The sequence below is a fragment of the Odocoileus virginianus genome, chromosome 19, assembly GCF_023699985.2.
Source record: "Odocoileus virginianus isolate 20LAN1187 ecotype Illinois chromosome 19, Ovbor_1.2, whole genome shotgun sequence".
NCBI lineage: Eukaryota > Metazoa > Chordata > Mammalia > Artiodactyla > Cervidae > Odocoileus > Odocoileus virginianus.
In genome coordinates this window covers 20,135,788-20,159,836 of record NC_069692.1, presented here as the reverse complement: position 1 = coordinate 20,159,836, position 24,049 = coordinate 20,135,788, and the positions used below count along the sequence as shown (strand labels likewise).

General features: G+C 38.3%; 1 protein-coding gene and 1 long non-coding RNA gene across 10 annotated transcripts in view; one reads left to right on the top strand and one right to left on the bottom strand.

Annotated features, from left to right (window-relative positions):
• Positions 1 to 24,049, bottom strand: part of HS3ST5 (heparan sulfate-glucosamine 3-sulfotransferase 5) — a 296,033-nt gene that overhangs the window by 184,154 nt on the left and 87,830 nt on the right. Inside the window, exon 1 of one of the 8 annotated variants that reach the window (XM_070449928.1) lies at positions 9,356 to 9,812. The exons of the other annotated variants lie outside the window; for them this stretch is intronic. The gene's annotated coding sequence lies outside the window, so the exon portion shown is untranslated. Of the gene's footprint in view, positions 1 to 9,355; positions 9,813 to 24,049 lie in introns of those variants that run through there. 8 annotated transcript variants of the gene reach the window in all.
• Positions 10,035 to 22,340, top strand: LOC110137767 (uncharacterized). 2 transcript variants are annotated; one of them, XR_002314015.2, is made up of 4 exons: positions 10,035 to 10,162; positions 13,020 to 13,087; positions 21,372 to 21,532; positions 22,170 to 22,340. It is a non-coding gene; the product is annotated as an uncharacterized lncRNA (long non-coding RNA). The 2 variants fall into 2 exon arrangements; XR_011481892.1 differs by lacking the exon at positions 21,372 to 21,532.

Below are 24,049 nucleotides of genomic sequence, written 5' to 3'. Positions count from 1 at the left end.
TAACTGACTATTTTCCTAAACATTGCATCAAGTGATATAATTACTAATTTTATTTATGATATGCAGGTGCTACATTTTGATGCTGAATTTCTTTCTAAGGTTGATGAAGCCTTTTTAAAATATATTCTTTTGCGAGACTCTATCACACCTCATAAAAGATAAGACATGATACATTCACTAAATCCCTATGGAATCATTTAGTACTTTTGCTATATCTTACTACACATGGATAATGCTTCCCAAGATAATTCCACTTAAATAAAAATAATATCCTTTGTAGTCAATATATGTTGCCTACTTAGGGAAGCCAAAATTCCAGCTTCTTTACTGCATGAGTTAAACAGATGTTAGTAGTAGCTAATGGAAAAAGAGAATGAAAGATCCATTTTTGAAATTGGAAATTAATTATGCAGATATTGTCCCAAAGGGTAGAGGAGGCATCATGTATGGAGAAATACAAAGTCAAATACAAAATAAGAGTGTAATACATATGTAAGCACAGAGCACCCTCTAGAATGATGGGTTTTCATGGTAGAATTACTGTTTGGTCACCCAGAAAACATTCCCAACTTTCTTGCTATGATTTACAAAATAGAGAACAAAAAATCAAATGTTCATTCTGGTCTCCCTTACTGCTAAGAGTGGTTACGTGACCCTGTTCTGGCCCATGAACTATAAGAAGTACACTGGGAAAGAAATCCAGGCAGTAGTTTGCTTTATTGATAAATAGAAAGACTTCTGTTCCTCTGCTCTTTACCACACAGTTGCTTGCCTTGAATGAGGCCACAATACTTGGAGACAGAGCAGTCATCTGGTCACAATGATATAAAACATAGGAAAGTCCAGAGAAATACAAAGATATCAGCCCTGTTACTGACAAGCAGCTGAACCAACACTTGAAACTGTACTTGTTTAAACCACTGGGTGTTCTGTTGCTAACTAACATTCATTGAAAGTTGACAAAATGCTATAAAAAATATTTGCTAAGCAGGCATGTAATCTGTAAGTTCTCATTCAGTGGAGTGAAGGGCAGGTTTCATTCTGAGTTTGGAACTTGCCTTCTTGGAAAGTTGTGCGTGTGGGGAGTAATAGGTCACAGTTCAGTTCAGCTCAGTCGCTCAGTTGTGTCCGACTCTTTGCGATCCCAATCACGGCACGTCAGGCCTCCCTGTCCATCACAAACTCCCGGAGTCCACCCAAACTAATGTCCATTGAGTTGGTGATGCCATCCAGCCATCTCATCCTCTGTCATCCCCTTCTCCTCCTGCCCCCAATCTTTCCCAGCATCAGGGTCTTTTCAAATGAGTCAGGTCTTCGCATGAGGTGGCCAAAGGATTGGAGTTTCAGCTTCAGAATCAGTCCTTCCAATGAATACCCAGGACTGATCTCCTTTAGGATGGACTGGTTGGATCTCCTTGCAATCCAAGGAACTCTCAAGAGTCTTCTCCAACACCACAGTTCAAAAGCATCAATTCTTGCACTCAGCTTTATTCACCGTCCAACTCTCACATCCATACATGATTACTGGAAAAACCATAGCCTTGACCAGACGGACCTTTGTTGGCAAAGTAATGTCTCTATAAAGTATGCTACCTATGTCGGTCATAACTTTCCTTCCAAGGAGTAAGCGTCTTTTAATTTCATGGCTGCAATCACCATCTGCAGTGATTTTGGAGTCCAAGAAAATAAAGTCTGACACAGTTCTGACTGTTTCCCCATCTATTTCCCATGAAGTGATAGGACCAGATGCCATGATCTTAGTTTTCTGAATGTTGAGCTTTAAGCCAACTTTTTCACTCTCCTCTTTCACTTTCATCAAGAGGCTTTTTAGTTCCTCTTCACTTTCTGCCATAAGGGTGGTGTCATCTGCATATCTGAGGTTATTGATATTTCTCCTGGCAATCTTGATTCCAGCTTGTGCTTCTTGCAGCCCAGCATTTCTCATGATGTACTCTGCATATAAGTTAAATAAACAGGTGACAATAAACAGCCTTGACGTACTCCTTTTCCTATTTGGAACCAGTCTGTTGTTTCACATCTAGTTCTAACTATTGCTTCCTGACTTGAATGTAGGTTTCTTAAGAGGCAGGTCAGGTGGTCTGGTATTCCCATCTCTTTCAGAATTTTCCACAGCTTATTGTGATCCACACAGTCAAAGGCTTTGGCATAGTCAACAAAGCAGAAATAGATGTTTTTCTGGAATTCTCTTGCTTTTTCTAGAAGAACAGGTGCTTGGGGCTGGTGCACTGGGATGACCCAGAGGGATGGGATAAGGAGGGATGTGGGAGGGGGGTTCAGGATGGGGAACACATGTACACCCATGGCAGATTCATGTCAATGTATGGCAAAACCACTACAGTATTGTAAAGTAATTAGCCTCCAATTAAAATAAATAAATTTATTTTAAAAAAAGAAAGAAAAGAAAAGCCTAGCTCAGAATTAAGACTAAAAGAAAAGGGTCAGGTATTATGGTCAAAGAAAGATTCCATTTTTGCCTCTGTGCCAAAGTTATCACCTTATACGAAATCTCAGTGGAAGATTTTGAAGTTCCACCATAAAGTTTATTCTTACTATCTTGCTAAGTCCTATGGATTCTTCATCTGAAATACAGTCATATCCATTACTTCATTACTGTCTTCCTTTCATCAACATTTTTACTCAATCACAGTTTGGGTTTTCACTTTATCTTTCCTAAAGTATTGCTGTAGGCTCTTTTAACAGATTTCTTTTTCTGTTTTTGTTTTTTTTTAAACATTGCCATATGTACTATAGTTGCCTCAAAACTTAATTTTTTGAAATAATTTCATTGGATCTTGCTTCAGTTCAAAATACAAGAACTCTTTTTGGTATGTTAAATTAAGAATAAGGTCTTTGACTTGGTATTTAAGACTTCTTACAATGTAACACCTAGACTTCCTATCCCCCTTTCCTAATACTTTGAGTAGTTTAGTGCGAGGATTTATCTTCACTCCAGAGGTATACCTGGATTAGTTAAAAATAATCTTAATAGTTCAATGATGTCCATTCTGGGGTTTTCATTGCCTTATTATGCAAAAACAAACAAGACTTTTTCTTGCTGGACATGAGCATATGAACATACAGCATCTGGAATCATCTTGGGATCATTAGAGGAGAACTTGACAGAACTTAAGTAAACACCAAAAAAATTACTGAAAAAAAAAAGAATCTGAGCTCTGATCTTGGTGTATCACCCATGGACAGACCCCTGCTTGCAGGTAGAATACCCTGAAACTTTCAGTTATGTGTGAATTTATAGGTTCCACTTTTTTTTTTTTTGGATTAAGCCAGTTTGAGTTGGTATTTATCTTACTTGTAACCAAAATCTTTACAATCTATTTTTACTTTTATTTTGTTCCTGCCATTTCATTCATTTCTCTACATCTTTCATGATCCAGCCTTCTTTCCCATGAAATGCTGCCAGTTTTCTAATTCATAGTGAGATAATCCCAATCTAAATCACCTGATTTTCCATTGTAGATGCTGATAAGAGAGCTCATCAAAGTGTATAATGCTATCATTTGATGAAGACTCAAATCTTTAGTTTAACATTTTCTTCCATTGCCAGACTTTTATTTCTAACTGAATATTTGACATCTCAACCTAAATGTCTTGTAGGCTCCTCAAACTGAATTTTTCCATAACTGGATTCATAAAAACTTACTCTCAAATACACCTTTTCTCCAGTGTTTTCTATTTTTGTAAACAGCACCATAAGCCATCAATTAAGCCAAAAAGCCTGGCCTTCAACCTTTAAACAAGGAATCAGAGTAGATTAAATTCTGGTTTTCCCCCTAGTCTCTGATTATCATATCCTTTTGATTTTATTTCTTAATACTTTTTTCAAAATCTATCTACTTTGTCTCCTTTTCTATCTTTCTTTTTCCTTTTTGGACTTCCCTGGTGGCGCAGCGGGTAAAGAATCCGCCTGCAATGAGGGAGACCAGGGTTCAGTCTCTGGGTTGGGAAGATCTCCTGGAGAAGGGAAAGGCTGCCCACTCCAGTATTCTGGCCTGGAGAATTCCATGGACTATTCCATGGGGTTGCAAAGAGTCAGACACAACCAAGAGTTTGGGACTTCCCTATAGCTCAAATGGTAAAGAATCTGCCTGCAATGCAAGAGACCTGGGCTTGATCCCTGAGTCAGGAAGATCCCCTGGAGAAGGGAATAACAACCCTTTCCTTTTCTCCTCTGCCACCACCACCACCACCTCTAAGACTGCATCTATAGCCTGAACAGTGCATGACTTTTTTCTGTCTCTCATCTTCTAGTTTTAAATTCTCCACTAAATTCTCCTCATGGTGTTTGGGTGATTTAAAAAAACAAAACAAAACATACACACAACCAGTGATGTCAACCCTCCATTTAAAAGCCTTCAATGCCTTCTCACTTTTCTTAGAATAAAGAATAAGGACTTGTATCACCGAGTCCCTGCTTCTTTATCCTCATCTCCCTAGAGGAAAGCAACCAGTTTTATTCACAATTATCCTCATTTTTAAAATATAATGCCTAGCACATCCTCAGAACTCAATAGTTGTTGAATGAATGTTCTTGCAATAACTCTTGAACCATGAACCACTTGTGTTATTATTTTTTCCTGTGTGTGTTATTATTTGAATTACTTATAAGTAAACTGAAGGCAAAGAAATGCCTTATTTCTTTGTACTATACAGAAGAACAGTATGTAACTTAGTAGGGGTTTAGAGGCATTCATTTGTATTGATACTGATATTTCTTCTACTCTGATTCCCTCTTAAAAGGATAAGATTTAAAAATGGACAAGGGGAAATATATTATTTTCCTGTCAAAAGTGAAAGTAAAAAAGAGGAAACTTGTTTCTGGATCCAAATTCTATACAATCTGTATAGATTAGCTACAAAGGAACTGTTTTTCTGAATGACACAGAAAACCTTCAGATAAGTCCTGAATAACATAAACAAACACTCAAACATGATGTTTTATACTTTTACTGTTATGGTCTCAAATATTTTATATTTATCTTTAGATATCTTTTACCTTTGAAAAATATAAGCAAAAACTTCAATAATTTTTAACAGATAATTTACAGCTAAAGTCTTTTTTGAGCCAAGACTAGTTATTTTGGAAAACGGTTATCCCAAGTACAAATTAATTCCTAGTTATTGGATATTTACATGAAAGGGGCAAAAAAGAACTGCAGATATTCCAAGGTAAGGATGAAATGTTAACCTATGTTGTATAATGATATTACCTAAATGAGAGATTTTTTTTTTTCATTTATTTTTATTAGTTGGAGGCTAATTACTTTACAATATTGTAGTGGTTTTTGTCATACATTGACATGAATCAGTCATGGATTTACATGTATTCCCCATCCCGATCCCCCCTCCCACCTCCCTCTCCACCCGATTCCTCTGGGTCTTCCCAGTGCACCAGGCGCGAGCACTTGTCTCATGCATCCAACCTGGGCTGGTGATCTGTTTCACCCTAGATAATATACACGTTTCGATGCTGTTCTTTTGAAACATCCCACCCTAAATGAGAGATTTCTTAGAGTAATCTAAAATAAGAACATGCACTGGAGTCTAAAGGTAAAGAAACAGTGGGGCTGTAAGCATTTAATTAAACAAGAGGATACAGGTACATGTTTCTCAAAGACTTCTGACTGTGTAGCTGTGGCCAGATAATGCTTCTAAGTTTAAAAATGGTAGACAGAAGTAAGAGGAACCAGAGGAGAAGAGGGCAGGAAATAAGAGTAGATAATGCATATTTTGTTGCATGAATAAAATTCTTGAGCAAGCTTAAACTTCTGCTTCTTAAAAACTAGTTGAAATCTGCCTAAGGCATATTTATACAAGAGGTAATTGACTTTGAGCTTCTATAAGTTTGTTGTTCAGTTATAAATATTTTCAGGTTTTCTCAGAGTATTGACTATGTTAGGGAGTCTAAATTTTTTTTTTTTTTAAAGGGAAGGAGAAAGTCAAAAAAGAAACTCTCTTGCACAAATTGCATCTTAAGCATGACTACAAATAATTGTTTTAAAGATCAGAGAGCAGACTATTTTACAATTTTTACCCAAGATATTAAAAAATATTTTAAGAAACTAGTGATTCATGATTTAATATTCAACTGCTTTTCAAGGAAAATTCTACCAGGATAAAGTCATGATTTCTTTCCTCTGGTAACTTTAACTCCAAGGGATAGGCCGAAGTGGCACTGTTTATTTTGCTTCTCTTTATATAAATAAAAAATAAGCAGAACTGCATGAAGAAAGGACCTTACACTCTGCCTCTTTATACATGCTTTTCTGTGTAATGGAAAAAGTGATTTTCAAGTATATGATATTTCTCTGGCTAAACTTTTCTGTTTTGTTAACTTCTGTTTCTAATGGCAACATGGGGTTAGTCCTTTTGCATGAAAATTGACATATGTTCCATAATTATAGTAAAACACTTTTTGTATTTCTTTAAAAATTGACTCCTTTAAGAGTATGAGATTGCCAATGGATGTCATAGCTATCTCTAACGCAAGTAATGACGTTTTATAAAACACATGGAGTAAAGAGTTTAAGAGAGCTAAAAAAGAATATAGGCTTGCCTATTTATATATATTTTATGTATGTTTTTCTCTCAATATTGCATTGAAATATAAAAAGTTTTGTTAATCTACCTCAGGCTCAAAGATCTAGAGTACCAAATAACAGTACCTACTAGTAAAGGGTAAAATTCTCACTTATAATTTTGAAAACTTCCTAAGGAAATGAGGAAATAATACCATATGATGAGAATTAAGTAAAAGTTATTTATGACTTATGATTATCCCTAGATGGCTGATGTTCTGTGATTATCTCAGTAAAAGAGTGACAGGGAGTTTGGGAACTCCCAATAGTCCCAATAGTCCACTAAGGGGAAATAATGTCATTACCAGAAGACAGGACTGGAAAGTGACTGAAGAAGCTAAAATTGTATCATTAACAGGGAGAGAATGGGTAGAGAGAGCAGTAGTTAAAGTTTTATTCTCTCTTTTTAAGAGGATCCATCTCCCATAAAATAATCCTTGCACAGAACCCGAGGGTTCTATGAAACATGGATTGATCACCACTAGCTTTGAGAATGAAGAAGAGAAAATCTAGGAATCACGGGCTGCCAGTGTAGATGGAGATCCTTTGTTCTCCTGGAAACTGGAAGTCACATCTTCAGCAGATTCCTCACACTTCCCTTGGGTCTACTTGGCACATCCCTTACAACCACCCACATTTATTCATGAGCTCCCCCAGGGACTGCTAGGTCAGAAAGAGAGGCTAGACAAAAAAGACAGCAACATTCTGGACACAGTAGGGCAGTGGTTCTCCATTTGTGAACTGATCACCTCATTCAGGTGCTTCAGGTCCTTGTGATTCTGACCAGGATGAGACCTCCTGCTTGAGTCAAATTCTTACACTGGTAACACAGGGACTCATATTCTGAGCAGCGGTAAATTCCATCAGGGCAGTGTGACCCTCATTATGGACCTCCATCGGGCCAGCTCCTTCTTAATACACTGATCTTTCTTTACTCTGTGGTTCTGACATGGGCATTTCTGCAGGCTTTTAACAAAAACAATCATTAAAACACCTGTTATTCATGAATTTCTCTATTCTGTGTACTACGGATACAATTCATACACAATTCACATAAGGTAACAACCATGTGTAGGCACAGACACAGTTCAATTATCTAATTAGGTAAATGAGTCTTTAGTGGAGACTTGTAATAGGCTGAAAAAACTATGTGAATGTATATAGTTCTGCTTATAAATCATATAATCTATTTAGGTGTTTTAAAAATTTCAGTGTTTATTCTTTACTCTCAACTACTTTAAATTGTGTTTATTTGTTTTTGATTAATGAGAGTTGAAGAAATTATGCCTTCAATATTCTGCCCATCTAGAATGTCTGGCTTACAGTGGATGCTTAATGCATGATGATGATCACTACACACAAAATTTTGCATCAGTGCAACACAGAAAAATGTTTCTAGCCTTTATCTACTATCATTTTCATTTATTTCTGGCAGTGGCAAGATAGAAGAAGATTTGCATTACTTCTGAGCATAGGCATGATGCATTTAGATATGCTTTCCCGTCCCAGCACAAGATAAAATATATGCCATATGACAATTGGTACTGCAATTTTATGCTGAATTGAAATATTTTAGACTTTGATGAGTTCAACAGATATACACACACAGAAAAGATAGATGTCAAAAGAACAGGAAAATGTTTAACTATCTGTATCTTCAACACTGCATACTGGGCCCATGTTATCAGGGCTGTTTTCTCAGACTGTTTCTCAGGAAGTGAGTTACACCTACTCTTATATGTATGATGACTTAAAAAATGGGTCTACATATGCTAAAGTGATTGAAGATATCTTTTTGACTTATATGAAATGAAAGTTATAAATATGGTTCAAAAACTCTCCACAACAATCAAAAACTAACTTATTTTTGATAGAAGCCAAGGAAGCCAACAGTACCAAGAAATGTAGGAAATTCATGTGTTTATCCAGCATGGTGGGGTTTTGCCCTCATGCCCATCACGCATTGGAGAAGGAAATGGCAACCCACTCCAGTGTCCTTGCCTGGAGAATCCCAGGGACGGGGGAGCCTGGTGGGCTGCCGTCTATGGGGTCGCACAGAACCAGACACAACTAAAGCGACTTAGCAGCAGCAGCAGCAGCCATTTGATAGAAAAATTTGAGAAGCAGGATTTTTTCTGCTAGTTTTGTTACTGAGCCCAAGCTCACTCTGCTCACTGCACCACAGGCCAATAAACTGGGAAACGAACTGTTGGGGCAAAGAATAAAGACTTTAATCAGCTGGCAGACTGAGAAGATAGCAGACTAGCATCTCAAAAAACCATCTCCCAGAAATAGACACAAACACATAGTGAACAAATGTATTGACACCAGTGGAGCAAAGGTGGGTAGTAGGATGAATTGGGATATTGGGATTGACATATATACACTATTGATACTATGTATAAAATAGACAACTAATGAGAACCTACTGTATAGCTCAGAAAATCCCACTCAAAGCTCTGTGGAGACCTAAATGGGAAGGAAATCCAAAAAAAGGGGGTATATGTATAAATATAGCTGATTTACTTTGTTGTACAGCAGAAACTAACACGGCTTTGTAAAGCAATTATGTGCTGTGCTAAGTTCCTTAAGTCGCGTCAGACTCTCGGCAACACTATGGACTATAAACACCAGGCTCCTCTGTCCATGGGATTCTCCCTGCAAAAATACTGGAGTGGGTTGTCCTGCCCTCCTCCAGGAGATATTCCCAACCCAGGGATCGAACCCATGTCTCTTACCTCTTTTGCATTGGCAGGTGGATCTTTACCATTAATGCCATCTGTAAAGCAACTATAATCAAATAAAGATTAATTTTAAAAAATCATCCTTCAGTCTGAATTCAGGCTCCTTTTAATATAAAGGAAGGGGAGAGAGAGGAGAAAGCCCTGCTGTGATGACAACAAATGGCTGAGCAGGACTGCTAATGTGCAGTGCTCGGTCAGGTCCAACTCTGCAACCCCATGGACTGTAGTTCCGCTCTCCATGGGATTTCCCAGGCAAGAATACTGGAGGGGGTAGCGGTTTCCATCTCCAGGGGATCTTCCTGACCCAGAGATCGAACCTGCATCTCCTGTGTCTCCAGCATCTCCCACACTGGCAGGCAAATTCTTTACCACTGAGTCCCTGGCAAGGCCAGGACTGCTAGTGGTTGCTCCGTAACCTTGCAACCTTGCTCACTAACAGTCACTAGCTTGGTGGACGGACACCCTTCCCCTACACCCCCCACCCCCCCCCCCGCCACAATGCCGAGCAATAGCTGAGCAGGCAATGCTAACAGTTGCTCTAACCTTGTTCACTAACTGTCACTTGCTTGGGGGCGGGGCCCATTACGATGCCGACCAATGGCTGAGCGGGATTGCTAACGGTCGCTAGTAGCCAGTTGCTCGCTAACGGTTGCTTGCTTGGGGGAGGGGCCTGGTCACTTGCTAACAGCTGTGTGCCTGCTATGCCCCTGTTATGATTTTATCAGGGGAAACTTCAAATGAGTCAAGACTAACAAAAGATATTAGTACTATGTTATGGAAATTGCTCTGGATTGGGGCTAGGTAATGTGATTTCTAATCCAGGCTCTAAAAGGTCTGAAATACTATATTTCATTTCTTTCTGACAGGTTTTTATTTTGTCTATCCATATGAAAAGAACTGGACTAAAGGAATTGTTTGAAAACCTTGGCTGCACTTTAGAGTAGGCAGGGTTTAAGAAAATACCCATCCCCAGGTTCTTTCTGTTAGCAAAGATGTTGGTTCAATTGGTCTGGAGAAGATGGAGCCTCAGGAGATCTCCAGGTGATTGTAATACTCAACCTGAACTGAGAATCATTGACTGCATGTCCTCTGAACACTTAGACTGCCTAAAAGTCTATGATTCTGAAATTTCTGGGAAAAGTTCCTCTCTCTCCCTTTCCGTCCTCCCTCTCCCCCTTACCCCACAGCCAAAGTTTGTTCATTAATCTGGACTACCATTTCTTGTCACTAGAGAGGTTGAGATTTTCCACTAACAAATGAAAACTGTTGTACCCTGCATGCAAGTCAGATGAAGTATTACTTCACATGAAAGGCAGGTAGAAGAAAAGGAAGCAGTAAAACCAAATATAAGTGCTGTCAGCATAGAAGCTTTCTAAGAGCAACAGTATACCTGCTCATCAACATTTAATAAAAGTGTTGCTAAGGTACTTCTTTACATAGAGAATTTTAGAATTATAAGTTTTAAACAATTCCTCTACTGTAAACATATCTTAACTTTAAAATGATAATTCTGATAGTGGGAACACCATAGAAATGTTGCTGCTGCTGCTGCTAAGTCGCTTCAGTCGTGTCCGACTCTGTGCGACCCCATAGACGGCAGCCCACCAGGCTCCCCCATCCCTGGGATTCTCCAGGCAAGAACACTGGAGTGGGTTTCCATTTCCTTCTCCAATGCATGACAGTGAAAAGGGAAAGTGAAGTCGCTCAGTTGTGTCCGACTCGTAGTGACCCCATGGACTGCAATCTACCAGGCTCCTCCATCCATGAGATTTTCCAGGCAAGAGCACCGGAGTGGGGTGCCATTCCCTTCTCCAATAGAAATGTTGAGAGCTTGTCTAACGAAAGGAGACCAATCTTTTTCAGTGAAGATGCTTGATGATTACTTATTGAATGAGTGAAATTCTCCCACATCCTAAATATAGACCTATGTTTATCTGATGACTGGAAAAGAACTTCCCTAGTAAAATGTTAATGGGTTTTGCTTTGCTAAAGGAAGATTCAGAGTATCTCTGACCTTAATCTTAAAATTGAGATTGAGATAGGGTTTCCTCAGGAGAGAGGGATATAGCATAAGTAATAAGCATATTAAGGTTAGACCTCCATCGCCATTCTTGTACTTCTCTGTTCAGGCCACACTTAAGAGGCTGAAGCCATGGTTTGAAAATAGGAGTTGAGAACTGTGGCCCTATTTTGCCACTTATATTTAGGCCTGGCCTCTCAGCAGTTGGTGGGACTCCTTCTAGCCCTTGAAATATGACACAGAGACAGAGTGCTAATGTCTATATCCAAAAGGCTGTCCAATTCATAGATCCTTCTTTCTACTTGAAGGAACTTGCTTCCAGAAAAAGGGAAACCCACAGTCACTACAATTTCTTAATGTTAAATAGATAACATTCATTCACATGTTCGTCTAATAAAGATTTATAGTATGCCTTCTTTGTTTTAAGCCATGGGGGTATAAAGATTCTTAGGTAATTTGTGAGGACACAATATACTCATTGACTTCAGCTTAAACTGTTTTAAGTCATTTCTCATGTTATTGCTTGACTCTTCAATTTATTTTTAATCTCCATCTGAAAACATCTTAATAAAAGGAAATGACTCAAAGTATTTTAGTATTAGAAGCAAGAATGTCAAATGTGTGTATGTGTCCGTGTGTTGGGGGAGGAAGAGCAGAAAGATATTTGGTGGATATCCACTGGAGCTGGAAAATATTATTTGAAATGACTGAAATGATCTTTTGTCACTAAACACAAGACCAATGTTGCTGTTCTGATTTAAATCCTTCATGAGAAACTGGAGTAGATGCGCAAATATATTTTTGCAATTTAATGTGTAAAAATGCCCACCATGTAATCTGGACTCTCTTCGCTATGTAATTATAGTCATTTTCTAAAGTGTCTTGTATGAAAACACAGAGCCAGAACCGCAGTTTTTAGTAATATCTTGTAAAAACATCATCTCAGAGCTTAAAATCCAGTGTGTTTTTCTCTACCTAAACTGTTTGCTGTTTGGAGGCAAGTACCAATCACACAAGTTATGTCAAAGAAGCTCTGGGTTCTCTGAGAGCATAATCCAAGTGCCAGCACTGGGCCCTGCCATGTTGCCAGAGGAACAAGGAAGCACAGGGGCATTTCCCCAAAGTGGTTTTGATATCAAGGAGTTACACAGTCAAAGCAATGAATCACCAAAGAAAAGGCATGCAATAAGCAGAACAGGATTTAAAAAGAGAAAGGAAATCACAGGGTGATTCACAGCATTTAAAAGAAACCTTTTTCAGTTTTATAAGCTATGCCTACATATTTAAAGAAATATCGGGTTTTTTATTTTTTAGACTACAAAGAAAATAACTTATCTCCCTAGTCTTGTCAAGACCCTTATCTGCAATTTCAGTGGACAATAATTGCTTTCTAAAAACCACCCTTTTTGATAAATCTCGCTTAGACAGTTTAGTGCAGAGAAGGTAAAACTTTCTTTTAGGCACTTACAAGCTTAATCAGGTAAAAAAGAGATAAAGACCATTGTTTCCTTTTTTCTTATTTTCTCCATTCTCTGCTTTTCTTATTCTTTGTACTACTTCTGAAGTAACATTCTCTCTTTTATTTACTATTATTATGCATTCTCTTACAACCACCCCCCCCCCTTTTTTTTTTAGCAGATGAACACTGATAAACTCAACTTTTCTGTTCAACATTTCTATCATGAAGGATCTTGGACTCTTATCAGGTAAAGTTATAATGTGAAAATTTATCCACCTGGTAATAAGATCTCAGATAATGTCCCTTTACTATATTGATTCTGGGGGAAAAAAAAAAAAAAACACACCTTTGTTGCCAGACTTCAGAGTACAGTGATAGCTCTTCATAAGAGATTTTGAAAAGGCATGTTGAAATATCTCTAACCAAACTAGGCTAGAGAGGTTGTATGGAAATGTGTAATAGAAAACTATTACCATAAGGAATGGAGTTGGTACACTGGTGTATGACAAGATCTGAGAAATGTAAACTAAAATATGAGCTTCTCAGAAAGATATATAATGCCTCACTGTTTAAATCTCCTTTCTCTCAAAATTGTAAGATCTATGGGGCAGGTGTCATATCCTCAGCACTAAGTTCAATATATAGTCTTTAACTTCATTGTCTAATATGGTAGCTACTGGTCACCTGTGGCTTTTTATCTTCTAAAAAGTAGCTACCAGAAAAAATTTAAATCCATCTATGACTCACAACATATTTCTATTAAGCAGCACTTGTCTAAAGAATTCAACATTATGTGTTAAGTGAACAAGTGAATGAATGGATGAATGAGTGAAACGTGCTTGCATCTAGAGCTGACACTACCAGAAGAAACCATACTTAACTTTTAATAGGATGATACTCAAGAATAATAGATCAACGACTATAGTAGACACTATCAGTGTTCCCAACTCTTTACCTCTTCCTAGATCCATGCTCATTGTCATGTGCCTTGTAGTTTGTCCTAATAAAATGGGTAATCACTTTCCTTACTCCTTTTCTTTGGGTTTGTTCATGGGACTTTTTGGGCTATGAAACATTAAAGAGCCCAATTTGACCAAAGGCCTGAACAATGCTTGCCCTATTGAGTTTGCTCTCCAGCACTTCTGCTACTGTCTTGAGAACATGGGCAGGGAGCAGGAGGATGGGAAACACGCAGAACTAAGCTGCCCCTGTGGACTCAGCCTGATCCGCAGCTGATCCCCAGTCACATGAGTAAACAGCTGAGATCATCATATACCCAACCCAGTGCGGCCTAAATTAGCCAATCCCAAATGACCCACAAATCATGAGCCAGACACATGCTTATTATTATATGCTGCTGAGAATTTGTGCTTGTTTGTTATCCAGCTTCTTCTGAGATAACTAACTGATACAAACATGTAGTTTTCAGAGCTGGGCTTTCATTTTTTACTGAGAGAATTCACAGTAGGAATCATGCAGGCACACTTGAAAATACCTCTCTTGCTAACTTCTTAGACAAAATATTTTTGCTATGATGACATGTATGAGAACTAGGGCAGAGATTCTAGCAGAAGCTGGACAAAGTCATCTCAGATGTATAAGTCACTGATTATCATGGGGAGTTCTAAGGCAAGCAGCAGCAGGCCTGCTAAACTTAAAAGGAATGGAGTAGCAGAGCATGATTCTTATTTTTCCAAGCAGGTGTTGGATTTGTTAAAAAGGTCCTTCTTATGAAGGTCTCCAGTTTGTTATTGTTGTTGGGGAAAAGCTGTTACTATATTCATACTCTCAGCTTTGTCCTATGCCTCTGCTTGGTGAAGATGGTACTGGCTTTGTCCACTAGAGTCAGCCCCTGATCTACCCTCAGCATGTTCCCGTGAGGCTTCTCCTACTGCCTTGTGGTGGATTCTTTGGACCTTTGTGATGCTGAATAAGAATGTTGAGAATGAAAGAGAACTGGGATTGTGGGTAGAAAGGTAAGAGGGTAAGATTAGGAGAATAGTGTCCTTTGTTAAAAGACTGAAAAGTTACGGAAGATCAGGGGCGGCAGAGTGTTTTGTGAAGGACTTTTAAATAAGACTCAGAGAAAGTGAGGGTATAGAGGATCATGGATAGAAAAGGAAAGGAGATTTTAACAAACATTCCTACTAGTTTAGTTAAGTTCTCCTCACATGATTTAAAACATGTAGGTAGAAAATACTTACATGTTTTTTTAATAAGACCACCTCTCTGAGACCAGCTTCTGAGGGTCACAGCTTCTGCCAGTGATGATCTTGTACAAAAAGTTTAGTATGAAATAAAGTCATAATGTGGTGAAGAGAATGGAAGAAAACATAGGACCTACCATATCACTTACTAGTTGCATATCTGGACAGTTACTGAACCATTCCAAGGCTCATTGACTTGATTTATACCATGGAGAAAACTACATATGTCATAGGTTTTTCCCAGGCTTAAGTAAGATAGTGAATATCAGAATGTCTAGCACATCACTTAGACATTTACAAACATTAGTTGAAATGTTGAGGCACAGTATTTTCTTTACAAAATTCAAAGTTTGGTCTGTAGTCACTATAAAAGTTGACCTATACCCCCTAGCTATGCTCCAAGGTTAGTAGCAGCTAACTGCTCAAGCAATTAGTAATTGAAAAAGAGCTGTTTTTGTTACAAGTTCCTTTTATGGAAGGCGAAAGAAGCTATGCTCCTTACCAGCCATGATGGATTAGCAACTTCCCAAAGTGGCGTGAATGCACATGCTGGGAAACTCAACAAAGTGATCATTATGGAGACATCTTTTAAATTAAATATTTGAGAGAGCACTTTACATGCCATTCCATCACTATCCTAAGTTACTTTGAGAGGAGGAAGTAGAGGTATACTCATGATCAAAATAATGTCCTATATTATTTTCAGTAGTGAAATTTGGAAACATGTTTACTACATGGGAATCAACTGTGATCTGATAGAATTCTAGTTCTTTACTAGCGATGCAACCAGTGAATCACAAGGTGGGATCTAGGTTTTAGAGTCTATTCAGAATAGAAAAGCTATATAGAGCTGTATAGAAAAGGCATTGGCAATCTATGTTTTGAAATTACAATACAAAATTACTAGCTGATGCTTGTAAGCAGCAACTTGCCCAACGGCTGCAAGGAATGAACATTAGAATAAAATTAGATTCAGAAGATAAATATGCTTTTCTGGAGACTGCGAAACACCAAAATAGCATCATGCTTCTGAATTTACAAAATGAGGGTTTAGGTCGAACCCACAGCTTTGAGACAGGGATGAATTAGAAAAATCCACCTGGTTCTTCTCATGTAGATGTAAATAAGGCTCACCATGAAATGGCAAGTCAGGTAATCATCAACAATAATGTCTTGGTATGCAGCCTGCCTGCCAGCATAGAGTGTTACCTTGGAGCCCCACAGGTGAGACGAATAGATGGTACCAGGGCAACTGAGCAGATGTGGTTTGGTGAGCTGATGGGGGGGATAGCTACAGACTGTGAGGATAAAGACAGTCTTGCAAGGACACTGAAGCACAATTTCAGAGGACACCATGCCGAGTAATGGATTGCTGGGAAGCAACACCTGATAGACTGCTCCGATAAATAGCAATCAGGGAGCAAAGAGCAGATGCTCAGAATCCGAGGCTCTGGCCACATCACTAGAAGCCCACATCATAGACAAACAAGGTAATCACTATACACACACAGGTGTCCAAACCAGGTTAGCCACAGTAGAGCCAAATCTGGAAAATACTATGTGTTTTTACTCATCTAAAGGTAGGAGTTTGTGGAAAGGACCCAGCAAAGATATTTCAGTAGAATCTCATGACCTCCTAGAAGATGCAGCTTAAATGATGACATATCACATATCTTCAGGCTTTTATGCAGGCAAATAGAATAGGACTTTTACAAACTGACCTAGCCTGGGGATTCTCAGTGGCTATAACCAGTGTGCAGCATGATACATGTGCTGTATTATATCCTCTGTTAATAAAATATCTTAATATAACTTTGAGAAAGAGGGCTTGTCCAGCATCTGATTATTTTCAAGATTACTGGCAAAGAGAAACATGTCACAGAACAATATTCTATGAACTAAATTACCTGGTGTGTGTGAGGTGGGGGCAGGGGTGGAATTACTAAAAACGTGCAGGCAGGGCTGAGTCACACAAGTTTTGAATTTATCAGATATCTCTGCTTAAGTCACAGTGTTTTTTTGGGGGGGGTGTGAAAAGTGATAGATACAGATGGAGCTTGTAAACCATCAATCACTGTATACACATACTGCAAACCTTAAGTACAATCAAGAGAATTTCAACAACAGTGTTCCAAGCAGACCTATTACAGTTTGCTCTTCTACTCATCTCAGCTTTAAGAGGCAATAACACAGTTTGTCTGCTAGCCTGTTATGCTAAGGCAAGTAAAAAGCTTTCATGATACTTTAAGCACTTTTTATAGCAGTGCTTCTATTAAGAGAAAAAAGAAACCAACTCTTATCCTCTTGTTGTCTTAACAGTCCTAAGAAAGTCACCTTCCCACTAAAAATCAAGTTTTACATTGGCTAGTTTGTTTGGATTTTACACAACTTCTGAACATAAGGCTGGGGACTATTAACCAATTTGTCGTTACTGAAAAGGACCTAGGTTGTGTTCTGTTCTACTTGTGTAGCAGTGGCATTTTCAAAGAGAGAGGATTTCTTTTTTAGCCTGTTATCTTATCTATACAGACCCTCTTCCCCCCAAAACACCCTCCAAAACCAACAACAATTTGAATTAAAAAGTAAAATCTAATCTATCACAACTTGGTTCATTTATTGTGATAATGGGATAAGAGCAATAAGAGTAGTTAAACTAAAAACTCTTCTAATTTTCTTTTTAAAGCAGAGTTCTTAACAGAAATAAAGCCATTTTCATCCATCTCTTTCTTAGTTTATTTTTCCTTAGCCTTCATCTTGGAATTGGTAATTCACTCAACTGTGGGTTGTTGTTTCTCATCTTTCCAAGAACCTTTCTGTGGGGCACTCTCTACATTTGGTAGTCTTGTTGCAACACAGTAGTTCTAAAGCTTTAATGAATTTAACACAAAGGACCATGAGGAGAGGGCTCTAATTTTCTAGAGGTGTCAGTTTGAATTGGGGGTGCCACCAGTTGGGCAATGAGTTAACCCAAAGGCCACTGATATGTTAGGCTGTTTTCTACTTGTTCTTTAGTGATGAGTACAAGAAAACTCTGTATTTTCATGAGAAATAAGAGTAATAAACCAAGAAGGAGAGATGAACTTAAGAAAAGTGGAAAATAAATTGAGTTCTGAGTCTTATCAAAGAAACAAGGGTGACTGACAAATGTGATTTTTCAAGAAAGCACTGGGCTTCTATAGTTTGTAATCCACAAATGTGTTGACTCCAAAATATCAGGACATGTTTTATAAAGAAGTTGCTGACTCATGTTTAAAGGTTTGATAGTTAAAATTAATTTAAGAAACTCCTTGGGGTTAAGCATTTTGTTTTCTAGTCAGAATTCAATTTCCCCAGTGCCCTTGAAAATTGATATATTTCATACTGGCATTTCTATCCTTTATTTCATATTATATTTTTTCCTGTTATGTATACTGGATAGATCAGTCTTCGTGAGCATAAACAACATTGAGCAGAATTGCTGTTCAGTCACTAAGTTGTGTCCTACTCTTTGCAACTCCATGGACTGCAGCACTCCAGACTTCCCTGTCCTTCACTATCTCCTGGAGTTTGAGCAGAGTTAGAAACTTTACTTTTTATTGTCTTTTTGAAGTCAAAAGAAAATTATTTTAATAACTGAATTTAAAGGATAAACTTGTTTTTTTTCATTAAACAATAATATATGAAATATGAACTATGGTCTCCACCAATTATATATTCATATATATGTAGATGGTGATCCCTTTTGGAACTACAGTGAATAGTTGAAAGAGCAACTAGCATTTGACTAAAATACAATATTATGAAGATTGCTATAAAAACTATGCATCTTTAAATAAGAAGCAAGCACTAATAGTTTGCTCCAGAAAGTTCTGTTAGGTTCAAGATTCACCCAGGAAATAATTCAGATACTTACCAGACAGTCTGAGGAAAACCATACAAATTCTTCTTTTACAAAGAAAATGACTAAAATCTATGGTTTAGACAACTGAATAATTCTCAAAAGAGTGGCAAATTTGTAGGTGAATAAAAGTATCAATAATGAAAATGAAACTTATTAAGACAATGCTCACCTTCCACAGTTTCAACATGTATAAACTTCAGTAGTGTGCAAAGTTAACACTGTCTGTAATATATTATCAGCTCCCAATGCAGAGTTTTCAGGCTGAAGTTATTGTTTATTCAATCTTGTATCTATGCTGATTTGTTTTTATGTTTTTTTCTTGTGTGTATATGCTATCTGAGAAGAACATCTGTGATACTTTTGGTGGTCCCTGATGATAACAAGGTTGCTACCTAGCTTTTTAGAGTCTGGTCAAGGCTTGACCATTTAATCAATGAAATAGGTGAAATAATTTTCCTGTGATTTCCTTTCCTTTCTCCCTTCTTAAGAAATGTATCACATAACAAAGAAATCAACTTCTAGAAATTCATTGCCTTGTGTTTATACTCTTTATAAATATTCTTTTAGTGCAAACATGCTAATCAATAATTAGTTTTTTAGACCCTGGGGAACCTCTGACACGTTTTCTTTTATCAACTATCTATTACTTGTACTTTCATTGTATCAACAAATGTCTTTTACTTTATTTAATCATGCATTCAAAGTTACATGAATAATTTGAGTGGCAAATGAGATACAGAGCAGACCTCCTTGGCATTCTTTAGCTACATACCTCAAAGCTCCTTTCTGGTGGTGGTGGGGGTTATGCCCCTCTTCAGAACTGAAGGATTCACTTCTCCAATGTTCAAGAGCACTGAGTGTAGGCAGCTCACTGCCGCATCCCTCCCCAGGCATCATGCTTGGTGGAGGAAACTGCCTTACTCACCATGTGCCTTCTCTCCAGGGGCAGTCTATATCCAGTGATTAGTCAACATGGGATACAAAGGCTGGGATTCTTGCCACAGCTTAAGGCAGTTCTGAGGTCCCATTAAGGTTATAAGCTCCCATAATAACCTGGGGTCTCTGCTGTAAAAGCTCACAGGTGACTTTCTCCCTCTGTCCAATCTTTCCCTCAGTTCCTTATAGCTGCTATTCCCAAACACTTCCCCAAATTCTATGTATACACATTTCCCTTGGAATTCCAGGGAAGTCAGAGGAGAATGTGGCATCAAATAAAAACCAAAGATAACTAATATAAAAATAGATCAATATGAATCTGAAGTATTTCCAGTATTGAAGTGTTAGTTGCTCATTTGTGTCCAAATCTTCATGACCCCATGGACTATAGCCGGCCAGGCTTCTCTGTCCATGGAATTCTCCAGGCAGGAATACTGGAGTGGTTTGCCATTCCCTTCTCCAGGGGCTCTTCCTGACCAGGGATTGAACCCAGGTCTCCAGCAGTGCAGGCAGATTCTTTACCAACTGTCACTAGAAGGTCAAAGTATTTCTAATCATTACCTATTTTTATGTATCCTTACTGATTCTTATCACTAAATTTTAAGTGAAGAAATATTATATACTACCAGCTTCCACAAAAATTTATGATTCAAATATTACTTATTGTTTCAGGCTGAATTTTAGGAAATGTTTTGAATTCCCTAAATGTTTCTCAAGAAACATTTTAAGGATAAAATTTTTATAGACCAAACACATCATTACGATGAAATGGGATGGAAGTAGAATGAATACAAATAAATACAATGTTAAGAGTTTAATCCTTTCAGAGCTAACAATAAAATCTTATATATTTTCTAATTTTACATTTAATTGACTAGAATATGAAGGAGATAAAATTCAGCAGAGAAAGAGTAGAATTCACCAAGTACATGACCATAAGAAAAATATTGCTAACTTTTGTATGAAGTAAGGGACACTTTACCTTCTCTTGTGGTGGTTTGACTTTTTGTTACTTTAAAGTTAATTTTCAAAGTATAGGATAGAACTTCAGTCTGGGTAAGCAAGTGGATTACTGGAAGGACAGCGATATTACTGTCTACATTATTGGATCTCATCTGCAGACCCACTCTGTTAAGAACTTCATTTGCTTAGTCATGACCTTAAAGTTGACTATTTGAAAATACTAGAAAAGTAGACGTCTTCCTTAAGTGTTTTGAGTGAGTAAATGGAGCAGGGAATGGAAAGAATGTCTATGAAAGGGCTGACTAATAGCAAAATAGGAGCATGAGAAAGGAGCCTGTGAAACGGAATCTGCAGCAATAAGACTCGTGTTCCAAGAAATGCCTTTGTGTTTCCACTCAGCACTGGGGAGGCCCTATGGCAGTAGGGATACGCCTAAAAAGTATAAAACATAGGTAATTTTGCCACTGCAGTCGCATTGATGTGGGGGAGTGGTTTTAAATCTGCCTTTCAGCAGCGAAGCACTCTCTTCAAATAAAATCTTACAGAGAAGCCCAATATGTAAAACAGAAAAAACAGGACTAGTCTGAAGTCAAGATCAGCGCTTGTGATGCAGAGGCCCTCACATGCCAGAGACATAGCGAGAGAACGCCTGGGACTCCCGGGAGCAGGGGTAAAGATCAACTGCAGTACTGACCAGCTCTCAACTGTGAGCACTTTGGTGTTTACAATTTTTGTTGCTTTCCAGCATTTATTTTTCCACTTTCCCATCCTATCTGGTACCTCAGAATTCACAGCATGTATTTTGGATAGACTTGAAACCATTCTTAACTCTGGGAGTGGCCCCCAATTGACTTAAGTCAGTCAGCATATCCAATCTCCAAGCCACACTAATAGAATTAATAGATGTATTCAGGGTTGAATACATGATCCATCTCAGGTAATGAGAGCTGCAAGGATTGGTTCCAAGTTGGTCTTTCTTTTTCTATGTTAAGAGCAAAGTGGCGGGGGGTGTGTTGTCAGGGGGAGGCTTCCCAGGTGGCACTAGTTTTAAAGAACCTGCCTGCTAAAGCAGGAGACATAAAGGACTCGGATTCGATCCCTGGGTCAGGAAGATCACTCCCCTGGAGAAGGGCATGGCAACCCACTCCAGCATTCTCACCTAGAGAATCATATACACAGAGGAGCCCCACGGGTGGGCCAGAGTCCACAGGGTTGCAAGAGTTGGGCACAACTTCACACACACACACACACACACACAGGGGCAAAGTGGACTCTCTTTTGTGCTAGATGTGTACCTGAAAGCACATAACCCCAGGAGCTGCTGAATTGTTGTGTTGTGATAGGAATGGAAGAGGATTGCAAAATGGTGCCAACACTGAAGAAGTGGTCCTGAGAACAATGGGAAAAAGAGTCATCCTCTCAGATGCCTCTGAGCTACTGGTCAAGAGTTGCCTGAAGCCAGCCAGACTTCTCAGCTACGGGACAAAAAATTTCCTTTAAACTTTAAAACAATTGGGGTTTCTATTGTAATGGGGGAAGGATCATAACTAGTATCTATTTCATCTCAACACCTAGAAGAGTCCTAGCACACAGTGAATAGCTCAGCAAATATTTGTTGACTGAATGAGTCATGGGTTTTAATTCCCATCTTGGCCCTCACTGATACTTCAACTCCTTCAGATCTTCTTCCTTTATTTGTAAAATAAGAAGGATTTCTCAGATTGTTCTTGAAAACATATTCTGCTCTAACACTGTGAGTCTCACTATGCCTTTGTGCAGATTCTTGCTTATGTGTCTGCTTCTCAGACAATCTGCAGAGGTTTGAGAGTTAATACACTGAATCAGTTTCATACAAGTTTAGCTCGCTGAGGATTTTTATTAGCCCGTGGGTTAAGGTGGTTTCATTCCTCCCTCCACTGACTGTCCAATTGTGAAATTACGGTGACCCGCAGAAGAGAATCTGTACACACGGGAAGACTGAGAACGTAGAATTCATGGGACTCAAAGCAGGGCTATCACTATTTGCTCACGGTATCCTGAACAGCTGTGAAGGGAGATGAGCATAAATTCTAGATGATTACAAGAGAAAATTATATTATTGAGGATAATTGCAGGGATGCCTATAATTCTTAATCAAGATTTTAGAATGCTAGGGGCCTGTGAACAGAATATATTGAGAAATGGAAAGGAATGCTTTCTTTTGTAAAAATGTAATCTACCTATAATCTCACTGCAACTTAAGGTTGATCTTGACTGTGGCTGAGGATAAAGCACCATCATCTTTGGAGCTTCAGAAGATAGGATGGGTGGGTGAAGAATCTCTGTCCTTTCTTTATAAACTTTCATATTTTAGGTTGGTTTCCATCAAAGTTGCAACCCAGAGCAGATTCGATAGAAATATAATGCAAGTGAGCCACATATGCAATTTGAATCAGTTCTAATGAGATGGGTGAAACTGGAGCCCATTATACAGAGTGAAGTAAGCCAGAAAGATAAAGACCATTACAGTATACTAACACATATATATGGAATTTAGAAAGATGGTAATGATAACCCTATATGCAAAAAAAGAAAAAGAGACTCAGATGTATAGAACAGACTTGTGGACTCTATGGGAGAATGCGGGGGTGGGATGTTTCAAGAGAACAGCATTGAAACATGTATATCTAGGGTGAAACAGATCACCAGCCCAGGCTGGATGCATGAGACAAGTGCTCAGGGCTGGTGCACTGGGAAGACCCAGAGGGATGGGGTGGAGAGGGAGGTGGGAGGGGGGACCGGGATGGGGAATACATGTAAATCCATGGCTAATTCAATGTATGACAAAAACCACTGCAATGCTGTAAAGTAATTAGCCTCCAACTAATAAAAAAAAAAAAAGTTAAAAAAAAATAAAATAAAATTTTCCAGTAGAAACATCAAAAAACAGGAAAAAAAAAGGTGAAATTAATTTTAATAATCTATTTTATTTAATCCACTATATCTAAACTATTATCATTTCAATAGATGCTCAATGTAAAAAGCTATTAATGAGAAGTTTTATATATATTTTTTGGTACTAAATCTTAGAAATCTGAAATTGTACATTTCAATCCAGTTTAGTTGCATTTCAAGGGCTCAACAGCCACATATACTTTGTATTGATCAACAATGATTTCAGGAATAGCTGCTTCCTCCCAGGTTTTTGTTTTGTTTCTCGTGGGGTAGGGTAGGGTAGGCAGAA